The sequence below is a fragment of the Ascaphus truei genome, chromosome 5 (genome assembly GCF_040206685.1).
Source record: "Ascaphus truei isolate aAscTru1 chromosome 5, aAscTru1.hap1, whole genome shotgun sequence".
In the NCBI taxonomy this organism is placed as follows: domain Eukaryota; kingdom Metazoa; phylum Chordata; class Amphibia; order Anura; family Ascaphidae; genus Ascaphus; species Ascaphus truei.
In genome coordinates, this window is record NC_134487.1 from 230,873,375 (window position 1) to 230,900,566 (window position 27,192).

The window sequence follows — 27,192 nt, forward strand, 5'->3', positions numbered from 1 at the left end:
ATAGTCAGGGGTTAATGGGAGTCGTCCCCGTCCCCCCAGTATACGGCCAGAACCATGGACCCGGTACTTGTGGTTCGGACTGTCTCCAACCAGCCATAATGTTGTGAGAGTGAAATTATGTCTAAGTCCAGCTTTGGTACATTAGAAGCAACTCTGAAACTTAACCTAAGCGTTTTTCGAAGCTACTTTTTGGCTAACTTCTTATAGGAAGGTCTAGGAGCTCTGAAAATGAACGTGCGCGTCTTTCACTCTTCCCGAGGGACTTAGAAGAATTTTGTGATATTTTTTATTAAAATGGTGTATAAGGGTATATATATAAATATATTTTATGCACTGTATATGAGCTGGCGATTTCTAAGTCTGTGGTTCCGAGAGGGGGTAACCAGGCTCACTAATAAAGGTCAAGCCACTTGGCTGCCAGAATGCCCTGCTTCAGCACAGACCAGAAAGGCATTGTGTTAAGCGTATCCCCGGTATAGTCAGGGGTTAATGGGAGTCGTCCCCGTCCCCCCAGTATACGGCCAGAACCATGGACCCGGTACTTGTGGTTCGGACTGTCTCCAACCAGCCATAATGTTGTGAGAGTGAAATTGTGTCTAAGTCCAGCTTTGGTACATTAGAAGCAACTCTGAAACTTAACCTAAGCGTTTTTCGAAGCTACTTTTTGGCTAACTTCTTATACAGTAGGAAGGTCTAGGAGCTCTGAAAATGAACGTGCGCGTCTTTCACTCTTCCCGAGGGACTTAGTAGAATTTGTGATATTTTTTATTAAAATGGTGTATAAGGGTATATATATAAATATATTTTATGCACTGTATATGAGCTGGCGATTTCTAAGTCTGTGGTTCCGAGAGGGGGTAACCAGGCTCACTAATAAAAGTCAAGCCACTTGGCTGCCAGAATGCCCTCCTTCAGCACAGACCAGAAAGGCATTGTGATAAGCGTATCCCCGGTATAGTCAGGGGTTAATGGGAGTCGTCCCCGTCCCCCCAGTATACGGCCGGAACCATGGACCCGGTACTGGTGGTTCGGACTGTCTCCAACCAGCCATAATGTTGTGACAGTGAAATTATGTCTAAGTCCAGCTTTGGTACATTAGAAGCAACTCTGAAACTTAACCTAAGCGTTTTTCGAAGCTACTTTTTGGCTAACTTCTTATAGGAAGGTCTAGGAGCTCTGAAAATGAACGTGCGTGTCTTTCACTCTTCCCGAGGTACTTAGAAGAATTTTGTGATATTTTTTATTAAAATGGTGTATAAGGGTATATATATAAATATATTTTATGCACTGTATATGAGCTGGCGATTTCTAAGTCTGTGGTTCCGAGAGGGGGTAACCAGGCTCACTAATAAAGGTCAAGCCACTTGGCTGCCAGAATGCCCTCCTTCAGCACAGACCAGAAAGGCATTGTGATAAGCGTATCCCCGGTATAGTCAGGGGTTAATGGGAGTCGTCCCCGTCCCCCCAGTATACGGACAGAACCATGGACCCGGTACTTGTGGTTCGGACTGTCTCCAACCAGCCATAATGTTGTGAGAGTGAAATTATGTCTAAGTCCAGCTTTGGTACATTAGAAGCAACTCTGAAACTTAACCTAAGCGTTTTTCGAAGCTACTTTTTGGCTAACTTCTTATAGGAAGGTCTAGGAGCTCTGAAAATGAACGTGCGCGTTTTTCACTCTTCCCGAGGGACTTAGAAGAATTTTGTGATATTTTTTATTAAAATGGTGTATAAGGGTATATATATAAATATATTTTATGCACTGTATATGAGCTGGCGATTTCTAAGTCTGTGGTTCCGAGAGGGGGTAACCAGGCTCACTAATAAAGGTCAAGCCACTTGGCTGCCAGAATGCCCTGCTTCAGCACAGACCAGAAAGGCATTGTGATAAGCGTATACCCGGTATAGTCAGGGGTTAATGGGAGTCGTCCCCGTCCCCCCAGTATACGGCCAGAACCATGGACCCGGTACTTGTGGTTCGGACTGTCTCCAACCAGCCATAATGATTGAGAGTGAAATTATGTCTAAGTCCAGCTTTGGTACATTAGAAGCAACTCTGAAACTTAACCTAAGCGTTTTTCGAAGCTACTTTTTGGCTAACTTCTTATAGGAAGGTCTAGGAGCTCTGAAAATGAACGTGCGCGTCTTTCACTCTTCCCGAGGGACTTAGAAGAATTTTGTGATATTTTTTATTAAAATGGTGTATAAGGGTATATATATAAATATATTTTATGCACTGTATATGAGCTGACGATTTTTAAGTCTGTGGTTCCGAGAGGGGGTAACCAGGCTCACTAATAAAGGTCAAGCCACTTGGCTGCCAGAATGCCCTCCTTCAGCACAGACCAGAAAGGCATTGTGATAAGCGTATCCCCGGTATAGTCAGGGGTTAATGGGAGTCGTCCCCGTCCCCCCAGTATACGGCCAGAACCATGGACCCGGTACTTGTGGTTCGGACTGTCTCCAACCAGCCATAATGTTGTGAGAGTGAAATTATGTCAAAGTCCAGCTTTGGTACATTAGAAGCAACTCTGAAACTTAACCTTAGCGTTTTTCGAAGCTACTTTTTGGCTAACTTCTTATAGGAAGGTCTAGGAACTCTGAAAATGAACGTGCGCGTCTTTCACTGTTCTCGAGGGACTTAGAAGAATTTTGTGATATTTTTTATTAAAATGGTGTATAAGGGTATATATATAAATATATTTTATGCACTGTATATGAGCTGGCGATTTCTAAGTCTGTGGTTCCGAGAGGGGGTAACCAGGCTCACTAATAAAGGTCAAGCCACTTGGCTGCCAGAATGCCCTCCTTCAGCACAGACCAGAAAGGCATTGTGATAAGCGTATCCCCGGTAGAGTCAGGGGTTAATGGGAGTCGTCCCCGTCCCCCCAGTATACGGCCAGAACCATGGACCCGGTACTTGTGGTTCGGACTGTCTCCAACCAGCCATAATGTTGTGAGAGTGAAATTATGTCTAAGTCCAGCTTTGGTACATTAGAAGCAACTCTGAAACTTAACCTAAGCGTTTTTCGAAGCTACTTTTTGGCTAACTTCTTATAGGAAGGTCTAGGAGCTGTGAAAATGAACGTGCGCGTCTTTCACTCTTCCCGAGGGACTTAGAAGAATTTTGTGATATTTTTTATTAAAATGGTGTATAAGGGTATATATATAAATATATTGTATGCACTGTATATGAGCTGGCGATTTCTAAGTCTGTGGTTCCGAGAGGGGGTAACCAGGCTCACTAATAAAGGTCAAGCCACTTGGCTGCCAGAATGCCCTCCTTCAGCACAGACCAGAAAGGCATTGTGATAAGCGTATCCCCGGTATAGTCAGGGGTTAATGGTAGTCGTCCCCGTCCCCCCAGTATACGGCCAGAACCATGGACCCGGTACTTGTGGTTCGGACTGTCTCCAACCAGCCATAATGTTGTGAGAGTGAAATTATGTCTAAGTCCAGCTTTGGTACATTAGAAGCAACTCTGAAACTTAACCTAAGCGTTTTTCGAAGCTACTTTTTGGCTAACTTCTTATAGGAAGGTCTAGGAGCTCTGAAAATGAACGTGCGCGTCTTTCACTCTTCCCGAGGGACTTAGAAGAATTTTGTGATATTTTTTATTAAAATGGTGTATAAGGGTATATATATAAATATATTTTATGCACTGTATATGAGCTGGCGATTTCTAAGTCTGTGGTTCCGAGAGGGGGTAACCAGGCTCACTAATAAAGGTCAAGCCACTTGGCTGCCAGAATGCCCTGCTTCAGCACAGACCAGAAAGGCATTGTGATAAGCGTATCCCCGGTATAGTCAGGGGTTAATTGGAGTCGTCCCCGTCCCCCCAGTATACGGCCAGAACCATGGACCCGGTACTTGTGGTTCGGACTGTCTCCAACCAGCCATAATGTTGTGAGAGTGAAATTATGTCTAAGTCCAGCTTTGGTACATTAGAAGCAACTCTGAAACTTAACCTAAGCGTTTTTCGAAGCTACTTTTTGGCTAACTTCTTATAGGAAGGTCTAGGAGCTCTGAAAATGAACGTGCGCGTCTTTCACTCTTCCCGAGGGACTTAGAAGAATTTTGTGATATTTTTTATTAAAATGGTGTATAAGGGTATATATATAAATATATTTTATGCACTGTATATGAGCTGGCGATTTCTAAGTCTGTGGTTCCGAGAGGGGGTAACCAGGCTCACTAATAAAGGTCAAGCCACTTGGCTGCCAGAATGCCCTGCTTCAGCACAGACCAGAAAGGCATTGTGATAAGCGTATCCCCGGTATAGTCAGGGGTTAATGGGAGTCGTCCCCGTCCCCCCAGTATACGGCCAGAACCATGGACCCGGTACTTGTGGTTCGGACTGTCTCCAACCAGCCATAATGTTGTGAGAGTGAAATTATGTCTAAGTCCAGCTTTGGTACATTAGAAGCAACTCTGAAACTTAACCTAAGCGTTTTTCGAAGCTACTTTTTGGCTAACTTCTTATAGGAAGGTCTAGGAGCTCTGAAAATGAACGTGCGCGTCTTTCACTCTTCCCGAGGGACTTAGAAGAATTTTGTGATATTTTTTATTAAAATGGTGTATAAGGGTATATATATAAATATATTTTATGCACTGTATATGAGCTGGCGATTTCTAAGTCTGTGGTTCCGAGAGGGGGTAACCAGGCTCACTAATAAAGGTCAAGCCACTTGGCTGCCAGAATGCCCTCCTTCAGCACAGACCAGAAAGGCATTGTGATAAGCGTATCCCCGGTATAGTCAGGGGTTAATGGGAGTCGTCCCCGTCCCCCCAGTATACGGCCAGAACCATGGACCCGGTACTTGTGGTTCGGACTGTCTCCAAGCAGCCATAATGTTGTGAGAGTGAAATTATGTCTAAGTCCAGCTTTGGTACATTAGAAGCAACTCTGAAACTTAACCTAAGTGTTTTTCGAAGCTACTTTTTGGCTAACTTCTTATAGGAAGGTCTAGGAGCTCTGAAAATTAACGTGCGCTTCTTTCACTCTTCCCGAGGGACTTAGAAGAATTTTGTGATATTTTTTATTAAAATGGTGTATAAGGGTATATATATAAATATATTTTATGCACTGTATATGAGCTGGCGATTTCTAAGTCTGTGGTTCCGAGAGGGGGTAACCAGGCTCACTAATAAAGGTCAAGCCACTTGGCTGCCAGAATGCCCTGCTTCAGCACAGACCAGAAAGGCATTGTGATAAGCGTATCCCCGGTATAGTCAGGTGTTAATTGGAGTCGTCCCCGTCCCCCCAGTATACGGCCAGAACCATGGACCCGGTACTTGTGGTTCGGACTCTCTCCAACCAGCCATAATGTTGTGAGAGTGAAATTATGTCTAAGTCCAGCTTTGGTACATTAGAAGCAACTCTGAAACTTAACCTAAACGTTTTTCGAAGCTACTTTTTGGCTAACTTCTTATAGGAAGGTCTAGGAGATCTGAAAAAGAACGTGCACGTCTTTCACTCTTCCCGAGGGACTTAGAAGAATTTTGTGATATTTTTTATTAAAATGGTGTATAAGGGTATATATATAAATATATTTTATGCACTGTATATGAGCTGGCGATTTCTAAGTCTGTGGTTCCGAGAGGGGGTAACCAGGCTCACTAATAAAGGTCAAGCCACTTGGCTGCCAGAATGCCCTGCTTCAGCACAGACCAGAAAGGCATTGTGATAAGCGTATCCCCGGTATAGTCAGGGGTTAATGGGAGTCGTCCCCGTCCCCCCAGTATACGGCCAGAACCATGGACCCGGTACTTGTAGTTCGGACTGTCTCCAACCAGCCATAATGTTGTGAGAGTGAAATTATGTCTAAGTCCAGCTTTGGTACATTAGAAGCAACTCTGAAACTTAACCTAAGCGTTTTTCGAAGCTACTTTTTGGCTAACTTCTTATAGGAAGGTCTAGGAGCTCTGAAAATGAACGTGCGCGTCTTTCACTCTTCCCGAGGGACTTAGAAGAATTTTGTGATATTTTTTATTAAAATGGTGTATAAGGGTATATACAGTATATAAATATATTTTATGCACTGTATATGAGCTGGCGATTTCTAAGTCTGTGGTTCCGAGAGGGGGTAACCAGGCTCACTAATAAAGGTCAAGCCACTTGGCTGCCAGAATGCCCTGCTTCAGCACAGACCAGAAAGGCATTGTGATAAGCGTTTCCCCGGTATAGTCAGGGGTTAATTGGAGTCGTCCCCGTCCCCCCAGTATACGGCCAGAACCATGGACCCGGTACTTGTGGTTCGGACTCTCTCCAACCAGCCATAATGTTGTGAGAGTGAAATTATGTCTAAGTCCAGCTTTGGTACATTAGAAGCAACTCTGAAACTTAACCTAAACGTTTTTCGAAGCTACTTTTTGGCTAACTTCTTATACTGTAGGAAGGTCTAGGAGCTCTGAAAATGAACGTGCACGTCTTTCACTCTTCCCGAGGGACTTAGAAGAATTTTGTGATATTTTTTATTAAAATGGTGTATAAGGGTATATATATAAATATATTTTATGCACTGTATATGAGCTGGCGATTTCTAAGTCTGTGGTTCCGAGAGGGGGTAACCAGGCTCACTAATAAAGGTCAAGCCACTTGGCTGCCAGAATGCCCTGCTTCAGCACAGACCAGAAAGGCATTGTGATAAGCGTATCCCCGGTATAGTCAGGGGTTAATGGGAGTCGTCCCCGTCCCCCCAGTATACGGCCAGAACCATGGACCCGGTACTTGTCGTTCGGACTGTCTCCAACCAGCCATAATGTTGTGAGAGTGAAATTATGTCTAAGTCCAGCTTTGGTACATTAGAAGCAACTCTGAAACTTAACCTAAGTGTTTTTCGAAGCTACTTTTTGGCTAACTTCTTATAGGAAGGTCTAGGAGCTCTGAAAATTAACGTGCGCTTCTTTCACTCTTCCCGAGGGACTTAGAAGAATTTTGTGATATTTTTTATTAAAATGGTGTATAAGGGTATATATATAAATATATTTTATGCACTGTATATGAGCTGGCGATTTCTAAGTCTGTGGTTCCGAGAGGGGGTAACCAGGCTCACTAATAAAGGTCAAGCCACTTGGCTGCCAGAATGCCCTGCTTCAGCACAGACCAGAAAGGCATTGTGATAAGCGTATCCCCGGTATAGTCAGGTGTTAATTGGAGTCGTCCCCGTCCCCCCAGTATACGGCCAGAACCATGGACCCGGTACTTGTGGTTCGGACTCTCTCCAACCAGCCATAATGTTGTGAGAGTGAAATTATGTCTAAGTCCAGCTTTGGTACATTAGAAGCAACTCTGAAACTTAACCTAAACGTTTTTCGAAGCTACTTTTTGGCTAACTTCTTATAGGAAGGTCTAGGAGATCTGAAAAAGAACGTGCACGTCTTTCACTCTTCCCGAGGGACTTAGAAGAATTTTGTGATATTTTTTATTAAAATGGTGTATAAGGGTATATATATAAATATATTTTATGCACTGTATATGAGCTGGCGATTTCTAAGTCTGTGGTTCCGAGAGGGGGTAACCAGGCTCACTAATAAAGGTCAAGCCACTTGGCTGCCAGAATGCCCTGCTTCAGCACAGACCAGAAAGGCATTGTGATAAGCGTATCCCCGGTATAGTCAGGGGTTAATGGGAGTCGTCCCCGTCCCCCCAGTATACGGCCAGAACCATGGACCCGGTACTTGTAGTTCGGACTGTCTCCAACCAGCCATAATGTTGTGAGAGTGAAATTATGTCTAAGTCCAGCTTTGGTACATTAGAAGCAACTCTGAAACTTAACCTAAGCGTTTTTCGAAGCTACTTTTTGGCTAACTTCTTATAGGAAGGTCTAGGAGCTCTGAAAATGAACGTGCGCGTCTTTCACTCTTCCCGAGGGACTTAGAAGAATTTTGTGATATTTTTTATTAAAATGGTGTATAAGGGTATATACAGTATATAAATATATTTTATGCACTGTATATGAGCTGGCGATTTCTAAGTCTGTGGTTCCGAGAGGGGGTAACCAGGCTCACTAATAAAGGTCAAGCCACTTGGCTGCCAGAATGCCCTGCTTCAGCACAGACCAGAAAGGCATTGTGATAAGCGTATCCCCGGTATAGTCAGGGGTTAATTGGAGTCGTCCCCGTCCCCCCAGTATACGGCCAGAACCATGGACCCGGTACTTGTGGTTCGGACTCTCTCCAACCAGCCATAATGTTGTGAGAGTGAAATTATGTCTAAGTCCAGCTTTGGTACATTAGAAGCAACTCTTAAACTTAACCTAAACGTTTTTCGAAGCTACTTTTTGGCTAACTTCTTATACTGTAGGAAGGTCTAGGAGCTCTGAAAATGAACGTGCACGTCTTTCACTCTTCCCGAGGGACTTACTGCACCGACACACTTTATTCGAGCAAATACCCGGTATGTACCTGGCAGATACCTGGAATGCGCCACTCCTAACCTCTGACAAGCCCTGTTGCATTTGCCTTCCCAGCCTGGGTTCATGCCTGGCTGATGGGCGGCTGATCTGTTAAATGATAATGATTAGGATTTAATAGGCTGCAATGCTTCGCGTGTCTACCAGATGGCATAAATTCATGAATTGTAATGCAGTTTATATATATATACTGTGCAGTATTGCAGCCAGCGGGAATAAAATGCTTCAATCCCTGCTTGGAAAATAACTCAATGCACTCGGGCAGAAAACAGTCACAAACCTCAATACACCCGGGTATACCCGAATTCGTGGGACTAGCCAAGCTCGAATAAAGTGTGTCGCCAGTGTAGAAGAATTTTGTGATATTTTTTATTAAAATGGTGTATAAGGGTATATATATAAATATATTTTATGCACTGTATATGAGCTGGCGATTTCTAAGTCTGTGGTTCCGAGAGGGGGTAACCAGGCTCACTAATAAAGGTCAAGCCACTTGGCTGCCAGAATGCCCTGCTTCAGCACAGACCAGAAAGGCATTGTGATAAGCGTATCCCCGGTATAGTCAGGGGTTAATGGGAGTCGTCCCCGTCCCCCCAGTATACGGCCAGAACCATGGACCCGGTACTTGTAGTTCGGACTGTCTCCAACCAGCCATAATGTTGTGAGAGTGAAATTATGTCTAAGTCCAGCTTTGGTACATTAGAAGCAACTCTGAAACTTAACCTAAGCGTTTTTCGAAGCTACTTTTTGGCTAACTTCTTATAGGAAGGTCTAGGAGCTCTGAAAATGAACGTGCGCGTCTTTCACTCTTCCCGAGGGACTTAGAAGAATTTTGTGATATTTTTTATTAAAATGGTGTATAAGGGTATATATATAAATATATTTTATGCACTGTATATGAGCTGGCGATTTCTAAGTCTGTGGTTCCGAGAGGGGGTAACCAGGCTCACTAATAAAGGTCAAGCCACTTGGCTGCCAGAATGCCCTGCTTCAGCACAGACCAGAAAGGCATTGTGATAAGCGTATCCCCGGTATAGTCAGGGGTTAATTGGAGTCGTCCCCGTCCCCCCAGTATACGGCCAGAACCATGGACCCGGTACTTGTGGTTCGGACTCTCTCCAACCAGCCATAATGTTGTGAGAGTGAAATTATGTCTAAGTCCAGCTTTGGTACATTAGAAGCAACTCTGAAACTTAACCTAAACGTTTTTCGAAGCTACTTTTTGGCTAACTTCTTATACAGTAGGAAGGTCTAGGAGCTCTGAAAATGAACGTGCACGTCTTTCACTCTTCCCGAGGGACTTAGAAGAATTTTGTGATATTTTTTATTAAAATGGTGTATAAGGGTATATATATAAATATATTTTATGCACTGTATATGAGCTGGCGATTTCTAAGTCTGTGGTTCCGAGAGGGGGTAACCAGGCTCACTAATAAAGGTCAAGCCACTTGGCTGCCAGAATGCCCTCCTTCAGCACAGACCAGAAAGGCATTGTGATAAGCGTATCCCCGGTATAGTCAGGGGTTAATGGGAGTCGTCCCCGTCCCCCCAGTATACGGCCAGAACCATGGACCCGGTACTGGTGGTTCGGACTGTCTCCATCCAGCCATAATGTTGTGACAGTGAAATTATGTCTAAGTCCAGCTTTGGTACATTAGAAGCAACTCTGAAGCTTAACCTAAGCGTTTTTCGAAGCTACTTTTTGGCTAACTTCTTATAGGAAGGTCTAGGAGCTCTGAAAATGAACGTGCGTGTCTTTCACTCTTCCCGAGGTACTTAGAAGAATTTTGTGATATTTTTTATTAAAATGGTGTATAAGGGTATATATATAAATATATTTTATGCACTGTATATGAGCTGGCGATTTCTAAGTCTGTGGTTCCGAGAGGGGGTAACCAGGCTCACTAATAAAGGTCAAGCCACTTGGCTGCCAGAATGCCCTCCTTCAGCACAGACCAGAAAGGCATTGTGATAAGCGTATCCCCGGTATAGTCAGGGGTTAATGGGAGTCGTCCCCGTCCCCCCAGTATACGGCCAGAACCATGGACCCGGTACTTGTGGTTCGGACTGTCTCCAACCAGCCATAATGTTGTGAGAGTGAAATTATGTCTAAGTCCAGCTTTGGTACATTAGAAGCAACTCTGAAACTTAACCTAAGCGTTTTTCGAAGCTACTTTTTGGCTAACTTCTTATAGGAAGGTCTAGGAGCTGTGAAAATGAACGTGCGCGTCTTTCACTCTTCCCGAGGGACTTAGAAGAATTTTGTGATATTTTTTATTAAAATGGTGTATAAGGGTATATATATAAATATATTTTATGCACTGTATATGAGCTGGCGATTTCTAAGTCTGTGGTTCCGAGAGGGGGTAACCAGGCTCACTAATAAAGGTCAAGCCACTTGGCTGCCAGAATGCCCTCCTTCAGCACAGACCAGAAAGGCATTGTGATAAGCGTATCCCCGGTATAGTCAGGGGTTAATGGGAGTCGTCCCCGTCCCCCCAGTATACAGCCAGAACCATGGACCCGGTACTTGTGGTTCGGACTGTCTCCAACCAGCCATAATGTTGTGAGAGTGAAATTATGTCTAAGTCCAGCTTTGGTACATTAGAAGCAACTCTGAAACTTAACCTAAGTGTTTTTCGAAGCTACTTTTTGGCTAACTTCTTATAGGAAGGTCTAGGAGCTCTGAAAATTAACGTGCGCTTCTTTCACTCTTCCCGAGGGACTTAGAAGAATTTTGTGATATTTTTTATTAAAATGGTGTATAAGGGTATATATATAAATATATTTTATGCACTGTATATGAGCTGGCGATTTCTAAGTCTGTGGTTCCGAGAGGGGGTAACCAGGCTCACTAATAAAGGTCAAGCCACTTGGCTGCCAGAATGCCCTGCTTCAGCACAGACCAGAAAGGCATTGTGATAAGCGTATCCCCGGTATAGTCAGGGGTTAATTGGAGTCGTCCCCGTCCCCCCAGTATACGGCCAGAACCATGGACCCGGTACTTGTGGTTCGGACTCTCTCCAACCAGCCATAATGTTGTGAGAGTGAAATTATGTCTAAGTCCAGCTTTGGTACATTAGAAGCAACTCTGAAACTTAACCTAAGCGTTTTTCGAAGCTACTTTTTGGCTAACTTCTTATAGGAAGGTCTAGGAGCTCTGAAAATCAACGTGCGCGTCTTTCACTCTTCCCGAGGGACTTAGAAGAATTTTGTGATATTTTTTATTAAAATGGTGTATAAGGGTATATATATAAATATATTTTATGCACTGTATATGAGCTGGCGATTTCTAAGTCATTGGTTCCGAGAGGGGGTAACCAGGCTCACTAATAAAGGTCAAGCCACTTGGCTGCCAGAATGCCCTGCTTCAGCACAGACCAGAAAGGCATTGTGATAATTGTATCCCCGGTATAGTCAGGAATTAATGGGAGTCGTCCCCGTCCCCCCAGTATACGGCCAGAACCATGGACCCGGTACTTGTGGTTCGGACTGTCTCCAACCAGCCATAATGTTGTGAGAGTGAAATTATGTCTAAGTCCAGCTTTGGTACATTAGAAGCAACTCTGAAACTTAACCTAAGCGTTTTTCGAAGCTACTTTTTGGCTAACTTCTTATAGGAAGGTCTAGGAGCTGTGAAAATGAACGTGCGCGTCTTTCACTCTTCCCGAGGGACTTAGAAGAATTTTGTGATATTTTTTATTAAAATGGTGTATAAGGGTATATATATAAATATATTTTATGCACTGTATATGAGCTGGCGATTTCTAAGTCTGTGGTTCCGAGAGGGGGTAACCAGGCTCACTAATAAAGGTCAAGCCACTTGGCTGCCAGAATGCCCTGCTTCAGCACAGACCAGAAAGGCATTGTGATAAACGTATCCCCGGTATAGTCAGGGGTTAATGGGAGTCGTCCCCGTCCCCCCAGTATACGGCCAGAACCATGGACCCGGTACTTGTGGTTCGGACTGTCTCCAACCAGCCATAATGTTGTGAGAGTGAAATTATGTCTAAGTCCAGCTTTGGTACATTAGAAGCAACTCTGAAACTTAACCTAAGCGTTTTTCGAAGCTATTTTTTGGCTAACTTCTTATAGGAAGGTCTAGGAGCTCTGAAAATGAACGTGCGCGTCTTTCACTCTTCCCGAGGGACTTAGAAGAATTTTGTGATATTTTTTATTAAAATGGTGTATAAGGGTATATATATAAATATATTTTATGCACTGTATATGAGCTGGCGATTTCTAAGTCTGTGGTTCCGAGAGGGGGTAACCAGGCTCACTAATAAAGGTCAAGCCACTTGGCTGCCAGAATGCCCTCCTTCAGCACAGACCAGAAAGGCATTGTGATAAGCGTATCCCCGGTATAGTCAGGGGTTAATGGGAGTCGTCCCCGTCCCCCCAGTATACGGCCAGAACCATGGACCCGGTACTTGTGGTTCGGACTGTCTCCAACCAGCCATAATGTTGTGAGAGTGAAATTATGTCTAAGTCCAGCTTTGGTACATTAGAAGCAACTCTGAAACTTAACCTAAGCGTTTTTCGAAGCTACTTTTTGGCTAACTTCTTATAGGAAGGTCTAAGAGCTCTGAAAATGAACGTGCGCGTCTTTCACTCTTCCCGAGGGACTTAGAAGAATTTTGTGATATTTTTTATTAAAATGGTGTATAAGGGTATATATATAAATATATTTTATGCACTGTATATGAGCTGGCGATTTCTAAGTCTGTGGTTCCGAGAGGGGGTAACCAGGCTCACTAATAAAGGTCAAGCCACTTGGCTGCCAGAATGCCCTGCTTCAGCACAGACCAGAAAGGCATTGTGATAAGCGTATCCCCGGTATAGTCAGGGATTAATGGGAGTCGTCCCCGTCCCCCCAGTATACGGCCAGAACCATGGACCCGGTACTTGTGGTTCGGACTGTCTCCAACCAGCCATAATGTTGTGAGAGTGAAATTATGTCTAAGTCCAGCTTTGGTACATTAGAAGCAACTCTGAAACTTAACCTAAGCGTTTTTCGAAGCTACTTTTTGGCTAACTTCTTATAGGAAGGTCTAGGAGCTCTGAAAATGAACGTGCGCGTCTTTCACTCTTCCCGAGGGACTTAGAAGAATTTTGTGATATTTTTTATTAAAATGGTGTATAAGGGTATATATATAAATATATTTTATGCACTGTATATGAGCTGGCGATTTCTAAGTCTGTGGTTCCGAGAGGGGGTAACCAGGCTCACTAATAAAGGTCAAGCCACTTGGCTGCCAGAATGCCCTGCTTCAGCACAGACCAGAAAGGCATTGTGATAAGCGTATCCCCGGTATAGTCAGGGGTTAATTGGAGTCGTCCCCGTCCCCCCAGTATACGGCCAGAACCATGGACCCGGTACTTGTGGTTCGGACTGTCTCCAACCAGCCATAATGTTGTGAGAGTGAAATTATGTCTAAGTCCAGCTTTGGTACATTAGAAGCAACTCTGAAACTTAACCTAAGCGTTTTTCGAAGCTACTTTTTGGCTAACTTCTTATAGGAAGGTCTAGGAGCTCTGAAAATGAACGTGCGCGTCTTTCACTCTTCCCGAGGGACTTAGAAGAATTTTGTGATATTTTTTATTAAAATGGTGTATAAGGGTATATATATAAATATATTTTATGCACTGTATATGAGCTGGCGATTTCTAAGTCTGTGGTTCCGAGAGGGGGTAACCAGGCTCACTAATATAGGTCAAGCCACTTGGCTGCCAGAATGCCCTGCTTCAGCACAGACCAGAAAGGCATTGTGATAAGCGTATCCCCGGTATAGTCAGGGGTTAATGGGAGTCGTCCCCGTCCCCCCAGTATACGGCCAGAACCATGGACCCGGTACTTGTGGTTCGGACTCTCTCCAACCAGCCATAATGTTGTGAGAGTGAAATTATGTCTAAGTCCAGCTTTGGTACATTAGAAGCAACTCTGAAACTTAACCTAAGCGTTTTTCGAAGCTACTTTTTGGCTAACTTCTTATAGGAAGGTCTAGGAGCTCTGAAAATGAACGTGCGCGTCTTTCACTCTTCCCGAGGGACTTAGAAGAATTTTGTGATATTTTTTATTAAAATGGTGTATAAGGGTATATATATAAATATATTTTATGCACTGTATATGAGCTGGCGATTTCTAAGTCTGTGGTTCCGAGAGGGGGTAACCAGGCTCACTAATAAAGGTCAAGCCACTTGGCTGCCAGAATGCCCTCCTTCAGCACAGACCAGAAAGGCATTGTGATAAGCGTATCCCCGGTATAGTCAGGGGTTAATGGGAGTCGTCCCCGTCCCCCCAGTATACGGCCAGAACCATGGACCCGGTACTTGTGGTTCGGACTGTCTCCAAGCAGCCATAATGTTGTGAGAGTGAAATTATGTCTAAGTACAGCTTTGGTACATTAGAAGCAACTCTGAAACTTAACCTAAGTGTTATTCGAAGCTACTTTTTGGCTAACTTCTTATAGGAAGGTCTAGGAGCTCTGAAAATTAACGTGCGCTTCTTTCACTCTTCCCGAGGGACTTAGAAGAATTTTGTGATATTTTTTATTAAAATGGTGTATAAGGGTATATATATAAATATATTTTATGCACTGTATATGAGCTGGCGATTTCTAAGTCTGTGGTTCCGAGAGGGGGTAACCAGGCTCACTAATAAAGGTCAAGCCACTTGGCTGCCAGAATGCCCTGCTTCAGCACAGACCAGAAAGGCATTGTGATAAGCGTATCCCCGGTATAGTCAGGGGTTAATTGGAGTCGTCCCCGTCCCCCCAGTATACGGCCAGAACCATGGACCCGGTACTTGTGGTTCGGACTCTCTCCAACCAGCCATAATGTTGTGAGAGTGAAATTATGTCTAAGTCCAGCTTTGGTACATTAGAAGCAACTCTGAAACTTAACCTAAACGTTTTTCGAAGCTACTTTTTGGCTAACTTCTTATAGGAAGGTCTAGGAGCTCTGAAAAAGAACGTGCACGTCTTTCACTCTTCCCGAGGGACTTAGAAGAATTTTGTGATATTTTTTATTAAAATGGTGTATAAGGGTATATATATAAATATATTTTATGCACTGTATATGAGCTGGCGATTTCTAAGTCTGTGGTTCCGAGAGGGGGTAACCAGGCTCACTAATAAAGGTCAAGCCACTTGGCTGCCAGAATGCCCTGCTTCAGCACAGACCAGAAAGGCATTGTGATAAGCGTATCCCCGGTATAGTCAGGGGTTAATGGGAGTCGTCCCCGTCCCCCCAGTATACGGCCAGAACCATGGACCCGGTACTTGTAGTTCGGACTGTCTCCAACCAGCCATAATGTTGTGAGAGTGAAATTATGTCTAAGTCCAGCTTTGGTACATTAGAAGCAACTCTGAAACTTAACCTAAGCGTTTTTCGAAGCTACTTTTTGGCTAACTTCTTATAGGAAGGTCTAGGAGCTCTGAAAATGAACGTGCGCGTCTTTCACTCTTCCCGAGGGACTTAGAAGAATTTTGTGATATTTTTTATTAAAATGGTGTATAAGGGTATATATATAAATATATTTTATGCACTGTATATGAGCTGGCGATTTCTAAGTCTGTGGTTCCGAGAGGGGGTAACCAGGCTCACTAATAAAGGTCAAGCCACTTGGCTGCCAGAATGCCCTGCTTCAGCACAGACCAGAAAGGCATTGTGATAAGCGTATCCCCGGTATAGTCAGGGGTTAATTGGAGTCGTCCCCGTCCCCCCAGTATACGGCCAGAACCATGGACCCGGTACTTGTGGTTCGGACTCTCTCCAACCAGCCATAATGTTGTGAGAGTGAAATTATGTCTAAGTCCAGCTTTGGTACATTAGAAGCAACTCTGAAACTTAACCTAAACGTTTTTCGAAGCTACTTTTTGGCTAACTTCTTATAGGAAGGTCTAGGAGCTCTGAAAAAGAACGTGCACGTCTTTCACTCTTCCCGAGGGACTTAGAAGAATTTTGTGATATTTTTTATTAAAATGGTGTATAAGGGTATATATATAAATATATTTTATGCACTGTATATGAGCTGGCGATTTCTAAGTCTGTGGTTCCGAGAGGGGGTAACCAGGCTCACTAATAAAGGTCAAGCCACTTGGCTGCCAGAATGCCCTGCTTCAGCACAGACCAGAAAGGCATTGTGATAAGCGTATCCCCGGTATAGTCAGGGGTTAATGGGAGTCGTCCCCGTCCCCCCAGTATACGGCCAGAACCATGGACCCGGTACTTGTAGTTCGGACTGTCTCCAACCAGCCATAATGTTGTGAGAGTGAAATTATGTCTAAGTCCAGCTTTGGTACATTAGAAGCAACTCTGAAACTTAACCTAAGCGTTTTTCGAAGCTACTTTTTGGCTAACTTCTTATAGGAAGGTCTAGGAGCTCTGAAAATGAACGTGCGCGTCTTTCACTCTTCCCGAGGGACTTAGAAGAATTTTGTGATATTTTTTATTAAAATGGTGTATAAGGGTATATATATAAATATATTTTATGCACTGTATATGAGCTGGCGATTTCTAAGTCTGTGGTTCCGAGAGGGGGTAACCAGGCTCACTAATAAAGGTCAAGCCACTTGGCTGCCAGAATGCCCTGCTTCAGCACAGACCAGAAAGGCATTGTGATAAGCGTATCCCCGGTATAGTCAGGGGTTAATGGGAGTCGTCCCCGTCCCCCCAGTATACGGCCAGAACCATGGACCCGGTACTTGTAGTTCGGACTGTCTCCAACCAGCCATAATGTTGTGAGAGTGAAATTATGTCTAAGTCCAGCTTTGGTACATTAGAAGCAACTCTGAAACTTAACCTAAGCGTTTTTCGAAGCTACTTTTTGGCTAACTTCTTATAGGAAGGTCTAGGAGCTCTGAAAATGAACGTGCGCGTCTTTCACTCTTCCCGAGGGACTTAGAAGAATTTTGTGATATTTTTTATTAAAATGGTGTATAAGGGTATATATATAAATATATTTTATGCACTGTATATGAGCTGGCGATTTCTAAGTCTGTGGTTCCGAGAGGGGGTAACCAGGCTCACTAATAAGGTCAAGCCACTTGGCTGCCAGAATGCCCTGCTTCAGCACAGACCAGAAAGGCATTGTGATAAGCGTATCCCCGGTATAGTCAGGGGTTAATTGGAGTCGTCCCCGTCCCCCCAGTATACGGCCAGAACCATGGACCCGGTACTTGTGGTTCGGACTCTCTCCAACCAGCCATAATGTTGTGAGAGTGAAATTATGTCTAAGTCCAGCTTTGGTACATTAGAAGCAACTCTGAAACTTAACCTAAACGTTTTTCGAAGCTACTTTTTGGCTAACTTCTTATACTGTAGGAAGGTCTAGGAGCTCTGAATATGAACGTGCACGTCTTTCACTCTTCCCGAGGGACTTAGAAGAATTTTGTGATATTTTTTATTAAAATGGTGTATAAGGGTATATATATAAATATATTTTATGCACTGTATATGAGCTGGCGATTTCTAAGTCTGTGGTTCCGAGAGGGGGTAACCAGGCTCACTAATAAAGGTCAAGCCACTTGGCTGCCAGAATGCCCTGCTTCAGCACAGACCAGAAAGGCATTGTGATAAGCGTATCCCTGGTATAGTCAGGGGTTAATTGGAGTCGTCCCCGTCCCCCCAGTATACGGCCAGAACCATGGACCCGATACTTGTGGTTCGGACTCTCTCCAACCAGCCATAATGTTGTGAGAGTGAAATTATGTCTAAGTCCAGCTTTGGTACATTAGAAGCAACTCTGAAACTTAACCTAAACGTTTTTCGAAGCTACTTTTTGGCTAACTTCTTATAGGAAGGTCTAGGAGCTCTGAAAATGAACGTGCACGTCTTTCACTCTTCCCGAGGGACTTAGAAGAATTTTGTGTTATTTTTTATTAAAATGGTGTATAAGGGTATATATATAAATATATTTTATGCACTGTATATGAGCTGGCGATTTCTAAGTCTGTGGTTCCGAGAGGGGGTAACCAGGCTCACTAATAAAGGTCAAGCCACTTGGCTGCCAGAATGCCCTGCTTCAGCACAGACCAGAAAGGCATTGTGATAAGCGTATCCCCGGTATAGTCAGGGGTTAATGGGAGTCGTCCCCGTCCCCCCAGTATACGGCCAGAACCATGGACCCGGTACTTGTGGTTCGGACTCTCTCCAACCAGCCATAATGTTGTGAGAGTGAAATTATGTCTAAGTCCAGCTTTGGTACATTAGAAGCAACTCTGAAACTTAACCTAAGCGTTTTTCGAAGCTACTTTTTGGCTAACTTCTTATAGGAAGGTCTAGGAGCCCTGAAAATGAACGTGCGCGTCTTTCACTCTTCCCGAGGGACATAGAAGAATTTTGTGATATTTTTTATTAAAATGGTGTATAAGGGTATATATATAAATATATTTTATGCACTGTATATGAGCTGGCGATTTCTAAGTCTGTGGTTCCGAGAGGGGGTAACCAGGCTCACTAATAAAAGTCAAGCCACTTGGCTGCCAGAATGCCCTCCTTCAGCACAGACCAGAAAGGCATTGTGATAAGCGTATCCCCGGTATAGTCAGGGGTTAATGGGAGTCGTCCCCGTCCCCCCAGTATACGGCCAGAACCATGGACCCGGTACTGGTGGTTCGGACTGTCTCCAACCAGCCATAATGTTGTGACAGTGAAATTATGTCTAAGTCCAGCTTTGGTACATTAGAAGCAACTCTGAAACTTAACCTAAGCGTTTTTCGAAGCTACTTTTTGGCTAACTTCTTATAGGAAGGTCTAGGAGCTCTGAAAATGAACGTGCGTGTCTTTCACTCTTCCCGAGGTACTTAGAAGAATTTTGTGATATTTTTTATTAAAATGGTGTATAAGGGTATATATATAAATATATTTTATGCACTGTATATGAGCTGGCGATTTCTAAGTCTGTGGTTCCGAGAGGGGGTAACCAGGCTCACTAATAAAAGTCAAGCCACTTGGCTGCCAGAATGCCCTCCTTCAGCACAGACCAGAAAGGCATTGTGATAAGCGTATCCCCGGTATAGTCAGGGGTTAATGGGAGTCGTCCCCGTCCCCCCAGTATACGGCCAGAACCATGGACCCGGTACTTGTGGTTCGGACTGTCTCCAACCAGCCATAATGTTGTGAGAGTGAAATTATGTCTAAGTCCAGCTTTGGTACATTAGAAGCAACTCTGAAACTTAACCTAAGCGTTTTTCGAAGCTACTTTTTGGCTAACTTCTTATAGGAAGGTCTAGGAGCTCTGAAAATGAACGTGCGTGTCTTTCACTCTTCCCGAGGTACTTAGAAGAATTTTGTGATATTTTTTATTAAAATGGTGTATAAGGGTATATATATAAATATATTTTATGCACTGTATATGAGCTGGCGATTTCTAAGTCTGTGGTTCCGAGAGGGGGTAACCAGGCTCACTAATAAAGGTCAAGCCACTTGGCTGCCAGAATGCCCTGCTTCAGCACAGACCAGAAAGGCATTGTGATAAGCGTATCCCCGGTATAGTCAGGGGTTAATGGGAGTCGTCCCCGTCCCCCCAGTATACGGCCAGAACCATGGACCCGGTACTTGTAGTTCGGACTGTCTCCAACCAGCCATAATGTTGTGAGAGTGAAATTATGTCTAAGTCCAGCTTTGGTACATTAGAAGCAACTCTGAAACTTAACCTAAGCGTTTTTCGAAGCTACTTTTTGGCTAACTTCTTATAGGAAGGTCTAGGAGCTCTGAAAATGAACGTGCACGTCTTTCACTCTTCCCGAGGGACTTAGAAGAATTTTGTGTTATTTTTTATTAAAATGGTGTATAAGGGTATATATATAAATATATTTTATGCACTGTATATGAGCTGGCGATTTCTAAGTCTGTGGTTCCGAGAGGGGGTAACCAGGCTCACTAATAAAAGTCAAGCCACTTGGCTGCCAGAATGCCCTCCTTCAGCACAGACCAGAAAGGCATTGTGATAAGCGTATCCCCGGTATAGTCAGGGGTTAATGGGAGTCGTCCCCGTCCCCCCAGTATACGGCCAGAACCATGGACCCGGTACTGGTGGTTCGGACTGTCTCCAACCAGCCATAATGTTGTGACAGTGAAATTATGTCTAAGTCCAGCTTTGGTACATTAGAAGCAACTCTGAAACTTAACCTAAGCGTTTTTCGAAGCTACTTTTTGGCTAACTTCTTATAGGAAGGTCTAGGAGCTCTGAAAATGAACGTGCGTGTCTTTCACTCTTCCCGAGGTACTTAGAAGAATTTTGTGATATTTTTTATTAAAATGGTGTATAAGGGTATATATATAAATATATTTTATGCACTGTATATGAGCTGGCGATTTCTAAGTCTGTGGTTCCGAGAGGGGGTAACCAGGCTCACTAATAAAAGTCAAGCCACTTGGCTGCCAGAATGCCCTCCTTCAGCACAGACCAGAAAGGCATTGTGATAAGCGTATCCCCGGTATAGTCAGGGGTTAATGGGAGTCGTCCCCGTCCCCCCAGTATACGGCCAGAACCATGGACCCGGTACTGGTGGTTCGGACTGTCTCCAACCAGCCATAATGTTGTGACAGTGAAATTATGTCTAAGTCCAGCTTTGGTACATTAGAAGCAACTCTGAAACTTAACCTAAGCGTTTTTCGAAGCTACTTTTTGGCTAACTTCTTATAGGAAGGTCTAGGAGCTCTGAAAATGAACGTGCGTGTCTTTCACTCTTCCCGAGGTACTTAGAAGAATTTTGTGATATTTTTTATTAAAATGGTGTATAAGGGTATATATATAAATATATTTTATGCACTGTATATGAGCTGGCGATTTCTAAGTCTGTGGTTCCGAGAGGGGGTAACCAGGCTCACTAATAAAGGTCAAGCCACTTGGCTGCCAGAATGCCCTGCTTCAGCACAGACCAGAAAGGCATTGTGATAAGCGTATCCCCGGTATAGTCAGGGGTTAATGGGAGTCGTCCCCGTCCCCCCAGTATACGGCCAGAACCATGGACCCGGTACTTGTAGTTCGGACTGTCTCCAACCAGCCATAATGTTGTGAGAGTGAAATTATGTCTAAGTCCAGCTTTGGTACATTAGAAGCAACTCTGAAACTTAACCTAAGCGTTTTTCGAAGCTACTTTTTGGCTAACTTCTTATAGGAAGGTCTAGGAGCTCTGAAAATGAACGTGCACGTCTTTCACTCTTCCCGAGGGACTTAGAAGAATTTTGTGTTATTTTTTATTAAAATGGTGTATAAGGGTATATATATAAATATATTTTATGCACTGTATATGAGCTGGCGATTTCTAAGTCTGTGGTTCCGAGAGGGGGTAACCAGGCTCACTAATAAAGGTCAAGCCACTTGGCTGCCAGAATGCCCTGCTTCAGCACAGACCAGAAAGGCATTGTGATAAGCGTATCCCCGGTATAGTCAGGGGTTAATGGGAGTCGTCCCCGTCCCCCCAGTATACGGCCAGAACCATGGACCCGGTACTTGTGGTTCGGACTCTCTCCAACCAGCCATAATGTTGTGAGAGTGAAATTATGTCTAAGTCCAGCTTTGGTACATTAGAAGCAACTCTGAAACTTAACCTAAGCGTTTTTCGAAGCTACTTTTTGGCTAACTTCTTATAGGAAGGTCTAGGAGCCCTGAAAATGAACGTGCGCGTCTTTCACTCTTCCCGAGGGACTTAGAAGAATTTTGTGATATTTTTTATTAAAATGGTGTATAAGGGTATATATATAAATATATTTTATGCACTGTATATGAGCTGGCGATTTCTAAGTCTGTGGTTCCGAGAGGGGGTAACCAGGCTCACTAATAAAAGTCAAGCCACTTGGCTGCCAGAATGCCCTCCTTCAGCACAGACCAGAAAGGCATTGTGATAAGCGTATCCCCGGTATAGTCAGGGGTTAATGGGAGTCGTCCCCGTCCCCCCAGTATACGGCCAGAACCATGGACCCGGTACTGGTGGTTCGGACTGTCTCCAACCAGCCATAATGTTGTGACAGTGAAATTATGTCTAAGTCCAGCTTTGGTACATTAGAAGCAACTCTGAAACTTAACCTAAGCGTTTTTCGAAGCTACTTTTTGGCTAACTTCTTATAGGAAGGTCTAGGAGCTCTGAAAATGAACGTGCGTGTCTTTCACTCTTCCCGAGGTACTTAGAAGAATTTTGTGATATTTTTTATTAAAATGGTGTATAAGGGTATATATATAAATATATTTTATGCACTGTATATGAGCTGGCGATTTCTAAGTCTGTGGTTCCGAGAGGGGGTAACCAGGCTCACTAATAAAAGTCAAGCCACTTGGCTGCCAGAATGCCCTCCTTCAGCACAGACCAGAAAGGCATTGTGATAAGCGTATCCCCGGTATAGTCAGGGGTTAATGGGAGTCGTCCCCGTCCCCCCAGTATACGGCCAGAACCATGGACCCGGTACTGGTGGTTCGGACTGTCTCCAACCAGCCATAATGTTGTGACAGTGAAATTATGTCTAAGTCCAGCTTTGGTACATTAGAAGCAACTCTGAAACTTAACCTAAGCGTTTTTCGAAGCTACTTTTTGGCTAACTTCTTATAGGAAGGTCTAGGAGCTCTGAAAATGAACGTGCGTGTCTTTCACTCTTCCCGAGGTACTTAGAAGAATTTTGTGATATTTTTTATTAAAATGGTGTATAAGGGTATATATATAAATATATTTTATGCACTGTATATGAGCTGGCGATTTCTAAGTCTGTGGTTCCGAGAGGGGGTAACCAGGCTCACTAATAAAGGTCAAGCCACTTGGCTGCCAGAATGCCCTCCTTCAGCACAGACCAGAAAGGCATTGTGATAAGCGTATCCCCGGTATAGTCAGGGGTTAATGGGAGTCGTCCCCGTCCCCCCAGTATACGGCCAGAACCATGGACCCGGTACTTGTGGTTCGGACTGTCTCCAACCAGCCATAATGTTGTGAGAGTGAAATTATGTCTAAGTCCAGCTTTGGTACATTAGAAGCAACTCTGAAACTTAACCTAAACGTTTTTCGAAGCTACTTTTTGGCTAACTTCTTATACTGTAGGAAGGTCTAGGAGCTCTGAATATGAACGTGCACGTCTTTCACTCTTCCCGAGGGACTTAGAAGAATTTTGTGATATTTTTTATTAAAATGGTGTATAAGGGTATATATATAAATATATTTTATGCACTGTATATGAGCTGGCGATTTCTAAGTCTGTGGTTCCGAGAGGGGGTAACCAGGCTCACTAATAAAGGTCAAGCCACTTGGCTGCCAGAATGCCCTGCTTCAGCACAGACCAGAAAGGCATTGTGATAAGCGTATCCCCGGTATAGTCAGGGGTTAATTGGAGTCGTCCCCGTCCCCCCAGTATACGGCCAGAACCATGGACCCGATACTTGTGGTTCGGACTCTCTCCAACCAGCCATAATGTTGTGAGAGTGAAATTATGTCTAAGTCCAGCTTTGGTACATTAGAAGCAACTCTGAAACTTAACCTAAACGTTTTTCGAAGCTACTTTTTGGCTAACTTCTTATAGGAAGGTCTAGGAGCTCTGAAAATGAACGTGCACGTCTTTCACTCTTCCCGAGGGACTTAGAAGAATTTTGTGTTATTTTTTATTAAAATGGTGTATAAGGGTATATATATAAATATATTTTATGCACTGTATATGAGCTGGCGATTTCTAAGTCTGTGGTTCCGAGAGGGGGTAACCAGGCTCACTAATAAAGGTCAAGCCACTTGGCTGCCAGAATGCCCTGCTTCAGCACAGACCAGAAAGGCATTGTGATAAGCGTATCCCCGGTATAGTCAGGGGTTAATGGGAGTCGTCCCCGTCCCCCCAGTATACGGCCAGAACCATGGACCCGGTACTTGTGGTTCGGACTCTCTCCAACCAGCCATAATGTTGTGAGAGTGAAATTATGTCTAAGTCCAGCTTTGGTACATTAGAAGCAACTCTGAAACTTAACCTAAGCGTTTTTCGAAGCTACTTTTTGGCTAACTTCTTATAGGAAGGTCTAGGAGCCCTGAAAATGAACGTGCGCGTCTTTCACTCTTCCCGAGGGACTTAGAAGAATTTTGTGATATTTTTTATTAAAATGGTGTATAAGGGTATATATATAAATATATTTTATGCACTGTATATGAGCTGGCGATTTCTAAGTCTGTGGTTCCGAGAGGGGGTAACCAGGCTCACTAATAAAAGTCAAGCCACTTGGCTGCCAGAATGCCCTCCTTCAGCACAGACCAGAAAGGCATTGTGATAAGCGTATCCCCGGTATAGTCAGGGGTTAATGGGAGTCGTCCCCGTCCCCCCAGTATACGGCCAGAACCATGGACCCGGTACTGGTGGTTCGGACTGTCTCCAACCAGCCATAATGTTGTGACAGTGAAATTATGTCTAAGTCCAGCTTTGGTACATTAGAAGCAACTCTGAAACTTAACCTAAGCGTTTTTCGAAGCTACTTTTTGGCTAACTTCTTATAGGAAGGTCTAGGAGCTCTGAAAATGAACGTGCGTGTCTTTCACTCTTCCCGAGGTACTTAGAAGAATTTTGTGATATTTTTTATTAAAATGGTGTATAAGGGTATATATATAAATATATTTTATGCACTGTATATGAGCTGGCGATTTCTAAGTCTGTGGTTCCGAGAGGGGGTAACCAGGCTCACTAATAAAAGTCAAGCCACTTGGCTGCCAGAATGCCCTCCTTCAGCACAGACCAGAAAGGCATTGTGATAAGCGTATCCCCGGTATAGTCAGGGGTTAATGGGAGTCGTCCCCGTCCCCCCAGTATACGGCCAGAACCATGGACCCGGTACTGGTGGTTCGGACTGTCTCCAACCAGCCATAATGTTGTGACAGTGAAATTATGTCTAAGTCCAGCTTTGGTACATTAGAAGCAACTCTGAAACTTAACCTAAGCGTTTTTCGAAGCTACTTTTTGGCTAACTTCTTATAGGAAGGTCTAGGAGCTCTGAAAATGAACGTGCGTGTCTTTCACTCTTCCCGAGGTACTTAGAAGAATTTTGTGATATTTTTTATTAAAATGGTGTATAAGGGTATATATATAAATATATTTTATGCACTGTATATGAGCTGGCGATTTCTAAGTCTGTGGTTCCGAGAGGGGGTAACCAGGCTCACTAATAAAGGTCAAGCCACTTGGCTGCCAGAATGCCCTGCTTCAGCACAGACCAGAAAGGCATTGTGATAAGCGTATCCCCGGTATAGTCAGGGGTTAATGGGAGTCGTCCCCGTCCCCCCAGTATACGGCCAGAACCATGGACCCGGTACTTGTAGTTCGGACTGTCTCCAACCAGCCATAATGTTGTGAGAGTGAAATTATGTCTAAGTCCAGCTTTGGTACATTAGAAGCAACTCTGAAACTTAACCTAAGCGTTTTTCGAAGCTACTTTTTGGCTAACTTCTTATAGGAAGGTCTAGGAGCTCTGAAAATGAACGTGCACGTCTTTCACTCTTCCCGAGGGACTTAGAAGAATTTTGTGTTATTTTTTATTAAAATGGTGTATAAGGGTATATATATAAATATATTTTATGCACTGTATATGAGCTGGCGATTTCTAAGTCTGTGGTTCCGAGAGGGGGTAACCAGGCTCACTAATAAAGGTCAAGCCACTTGGCTGCCAGAATGCCCTGCTTCAGCACAGACCAGAAAGGCATTGTGATAAGCGTATCCCCGGTATAGTCAGGGGTTAATGGGAGTCGTCCCCGTCCCCCCAGTATACGGCCAGAACCATGGACCCGGTACTTGTGGTTCGGACTCTCTCCAACCAGCCATAATGTTGTGAGAGTGAAATTATGTCTAAGTCCAGCTTTGGTACATTAGAAGCAACTCTGAAACTTAACCTAAGCGTTTTTCGAAGCTACTTTTTGGCTAACTTCTTATAGGAAGGTCTAGGAGCCCTGAAAATGAACGTGCGCGTCTTTCACTCTTCCCGAGGGACTTAGAAGAATTTTGTGATATTTTTTATTAAAATGGTGTATAAGGGTATATATATAAATATATTTTATGCACTGTATATGAGCTGGCGATTTCTAAGTCTGTGGTTCCGAGAGGGGGTAACCAGGCTCACTAATAAAAGTCAAGCCACTTGGCTGCCAGAATGCCCTCCTTCAGCACAGACCAGAAAGGCATTGTGATAAGCGTATCCCCGGTATAGTCAGGGGTTAATGGGAGTCGTCCCCGTCCCCCCAGTATACGGCCAGAACCATGGACCCGGTACTGGTGGTTCGGACTGTCTCCAACCATCCATAATGTTGTGACAGTGAAATTATGTCTAAGTCCAGCTTTGGTACATTAGAAGCAACTCTGAAACTTAACCTAAGCGTTTTTCGAAGCTACTTTTTGGCTAACTTCTTATAGGAAGGTCTAGGAGCTCTGAAAATGAACGTGCGTGTCTTTCACTCTTCCCGAGGTACTTAGAAGAATTTTGTGATATTTTTTATTAAAATGGTGTATAAGGGTATATATATAAATATATTTTATGCACTGTATATGAGCTGGCGATTTCTAAGTCTGTGGTTCCGAGAGGGGGTAACCAGGCTCACTAATAAAAGTCAAGCCACTTGGCTGCCAGAATGCCCTCCTTCAGCACAGACCAGAAAGGCATTGTGATAAGCGTATCCCCGGTATAGTCAGGGGTTAATGGGAGTCGTCCCCGTCCCCCCAGTATACGGCCAGAACCATGGACCCGGTACTGGTGGTTCGGACTGTCTCCAACCAGCCATAATGTTGTGACAGTGAAATTATGTCTAAGTCCAGCTTTGGTACATTAGAAGCAACTCTG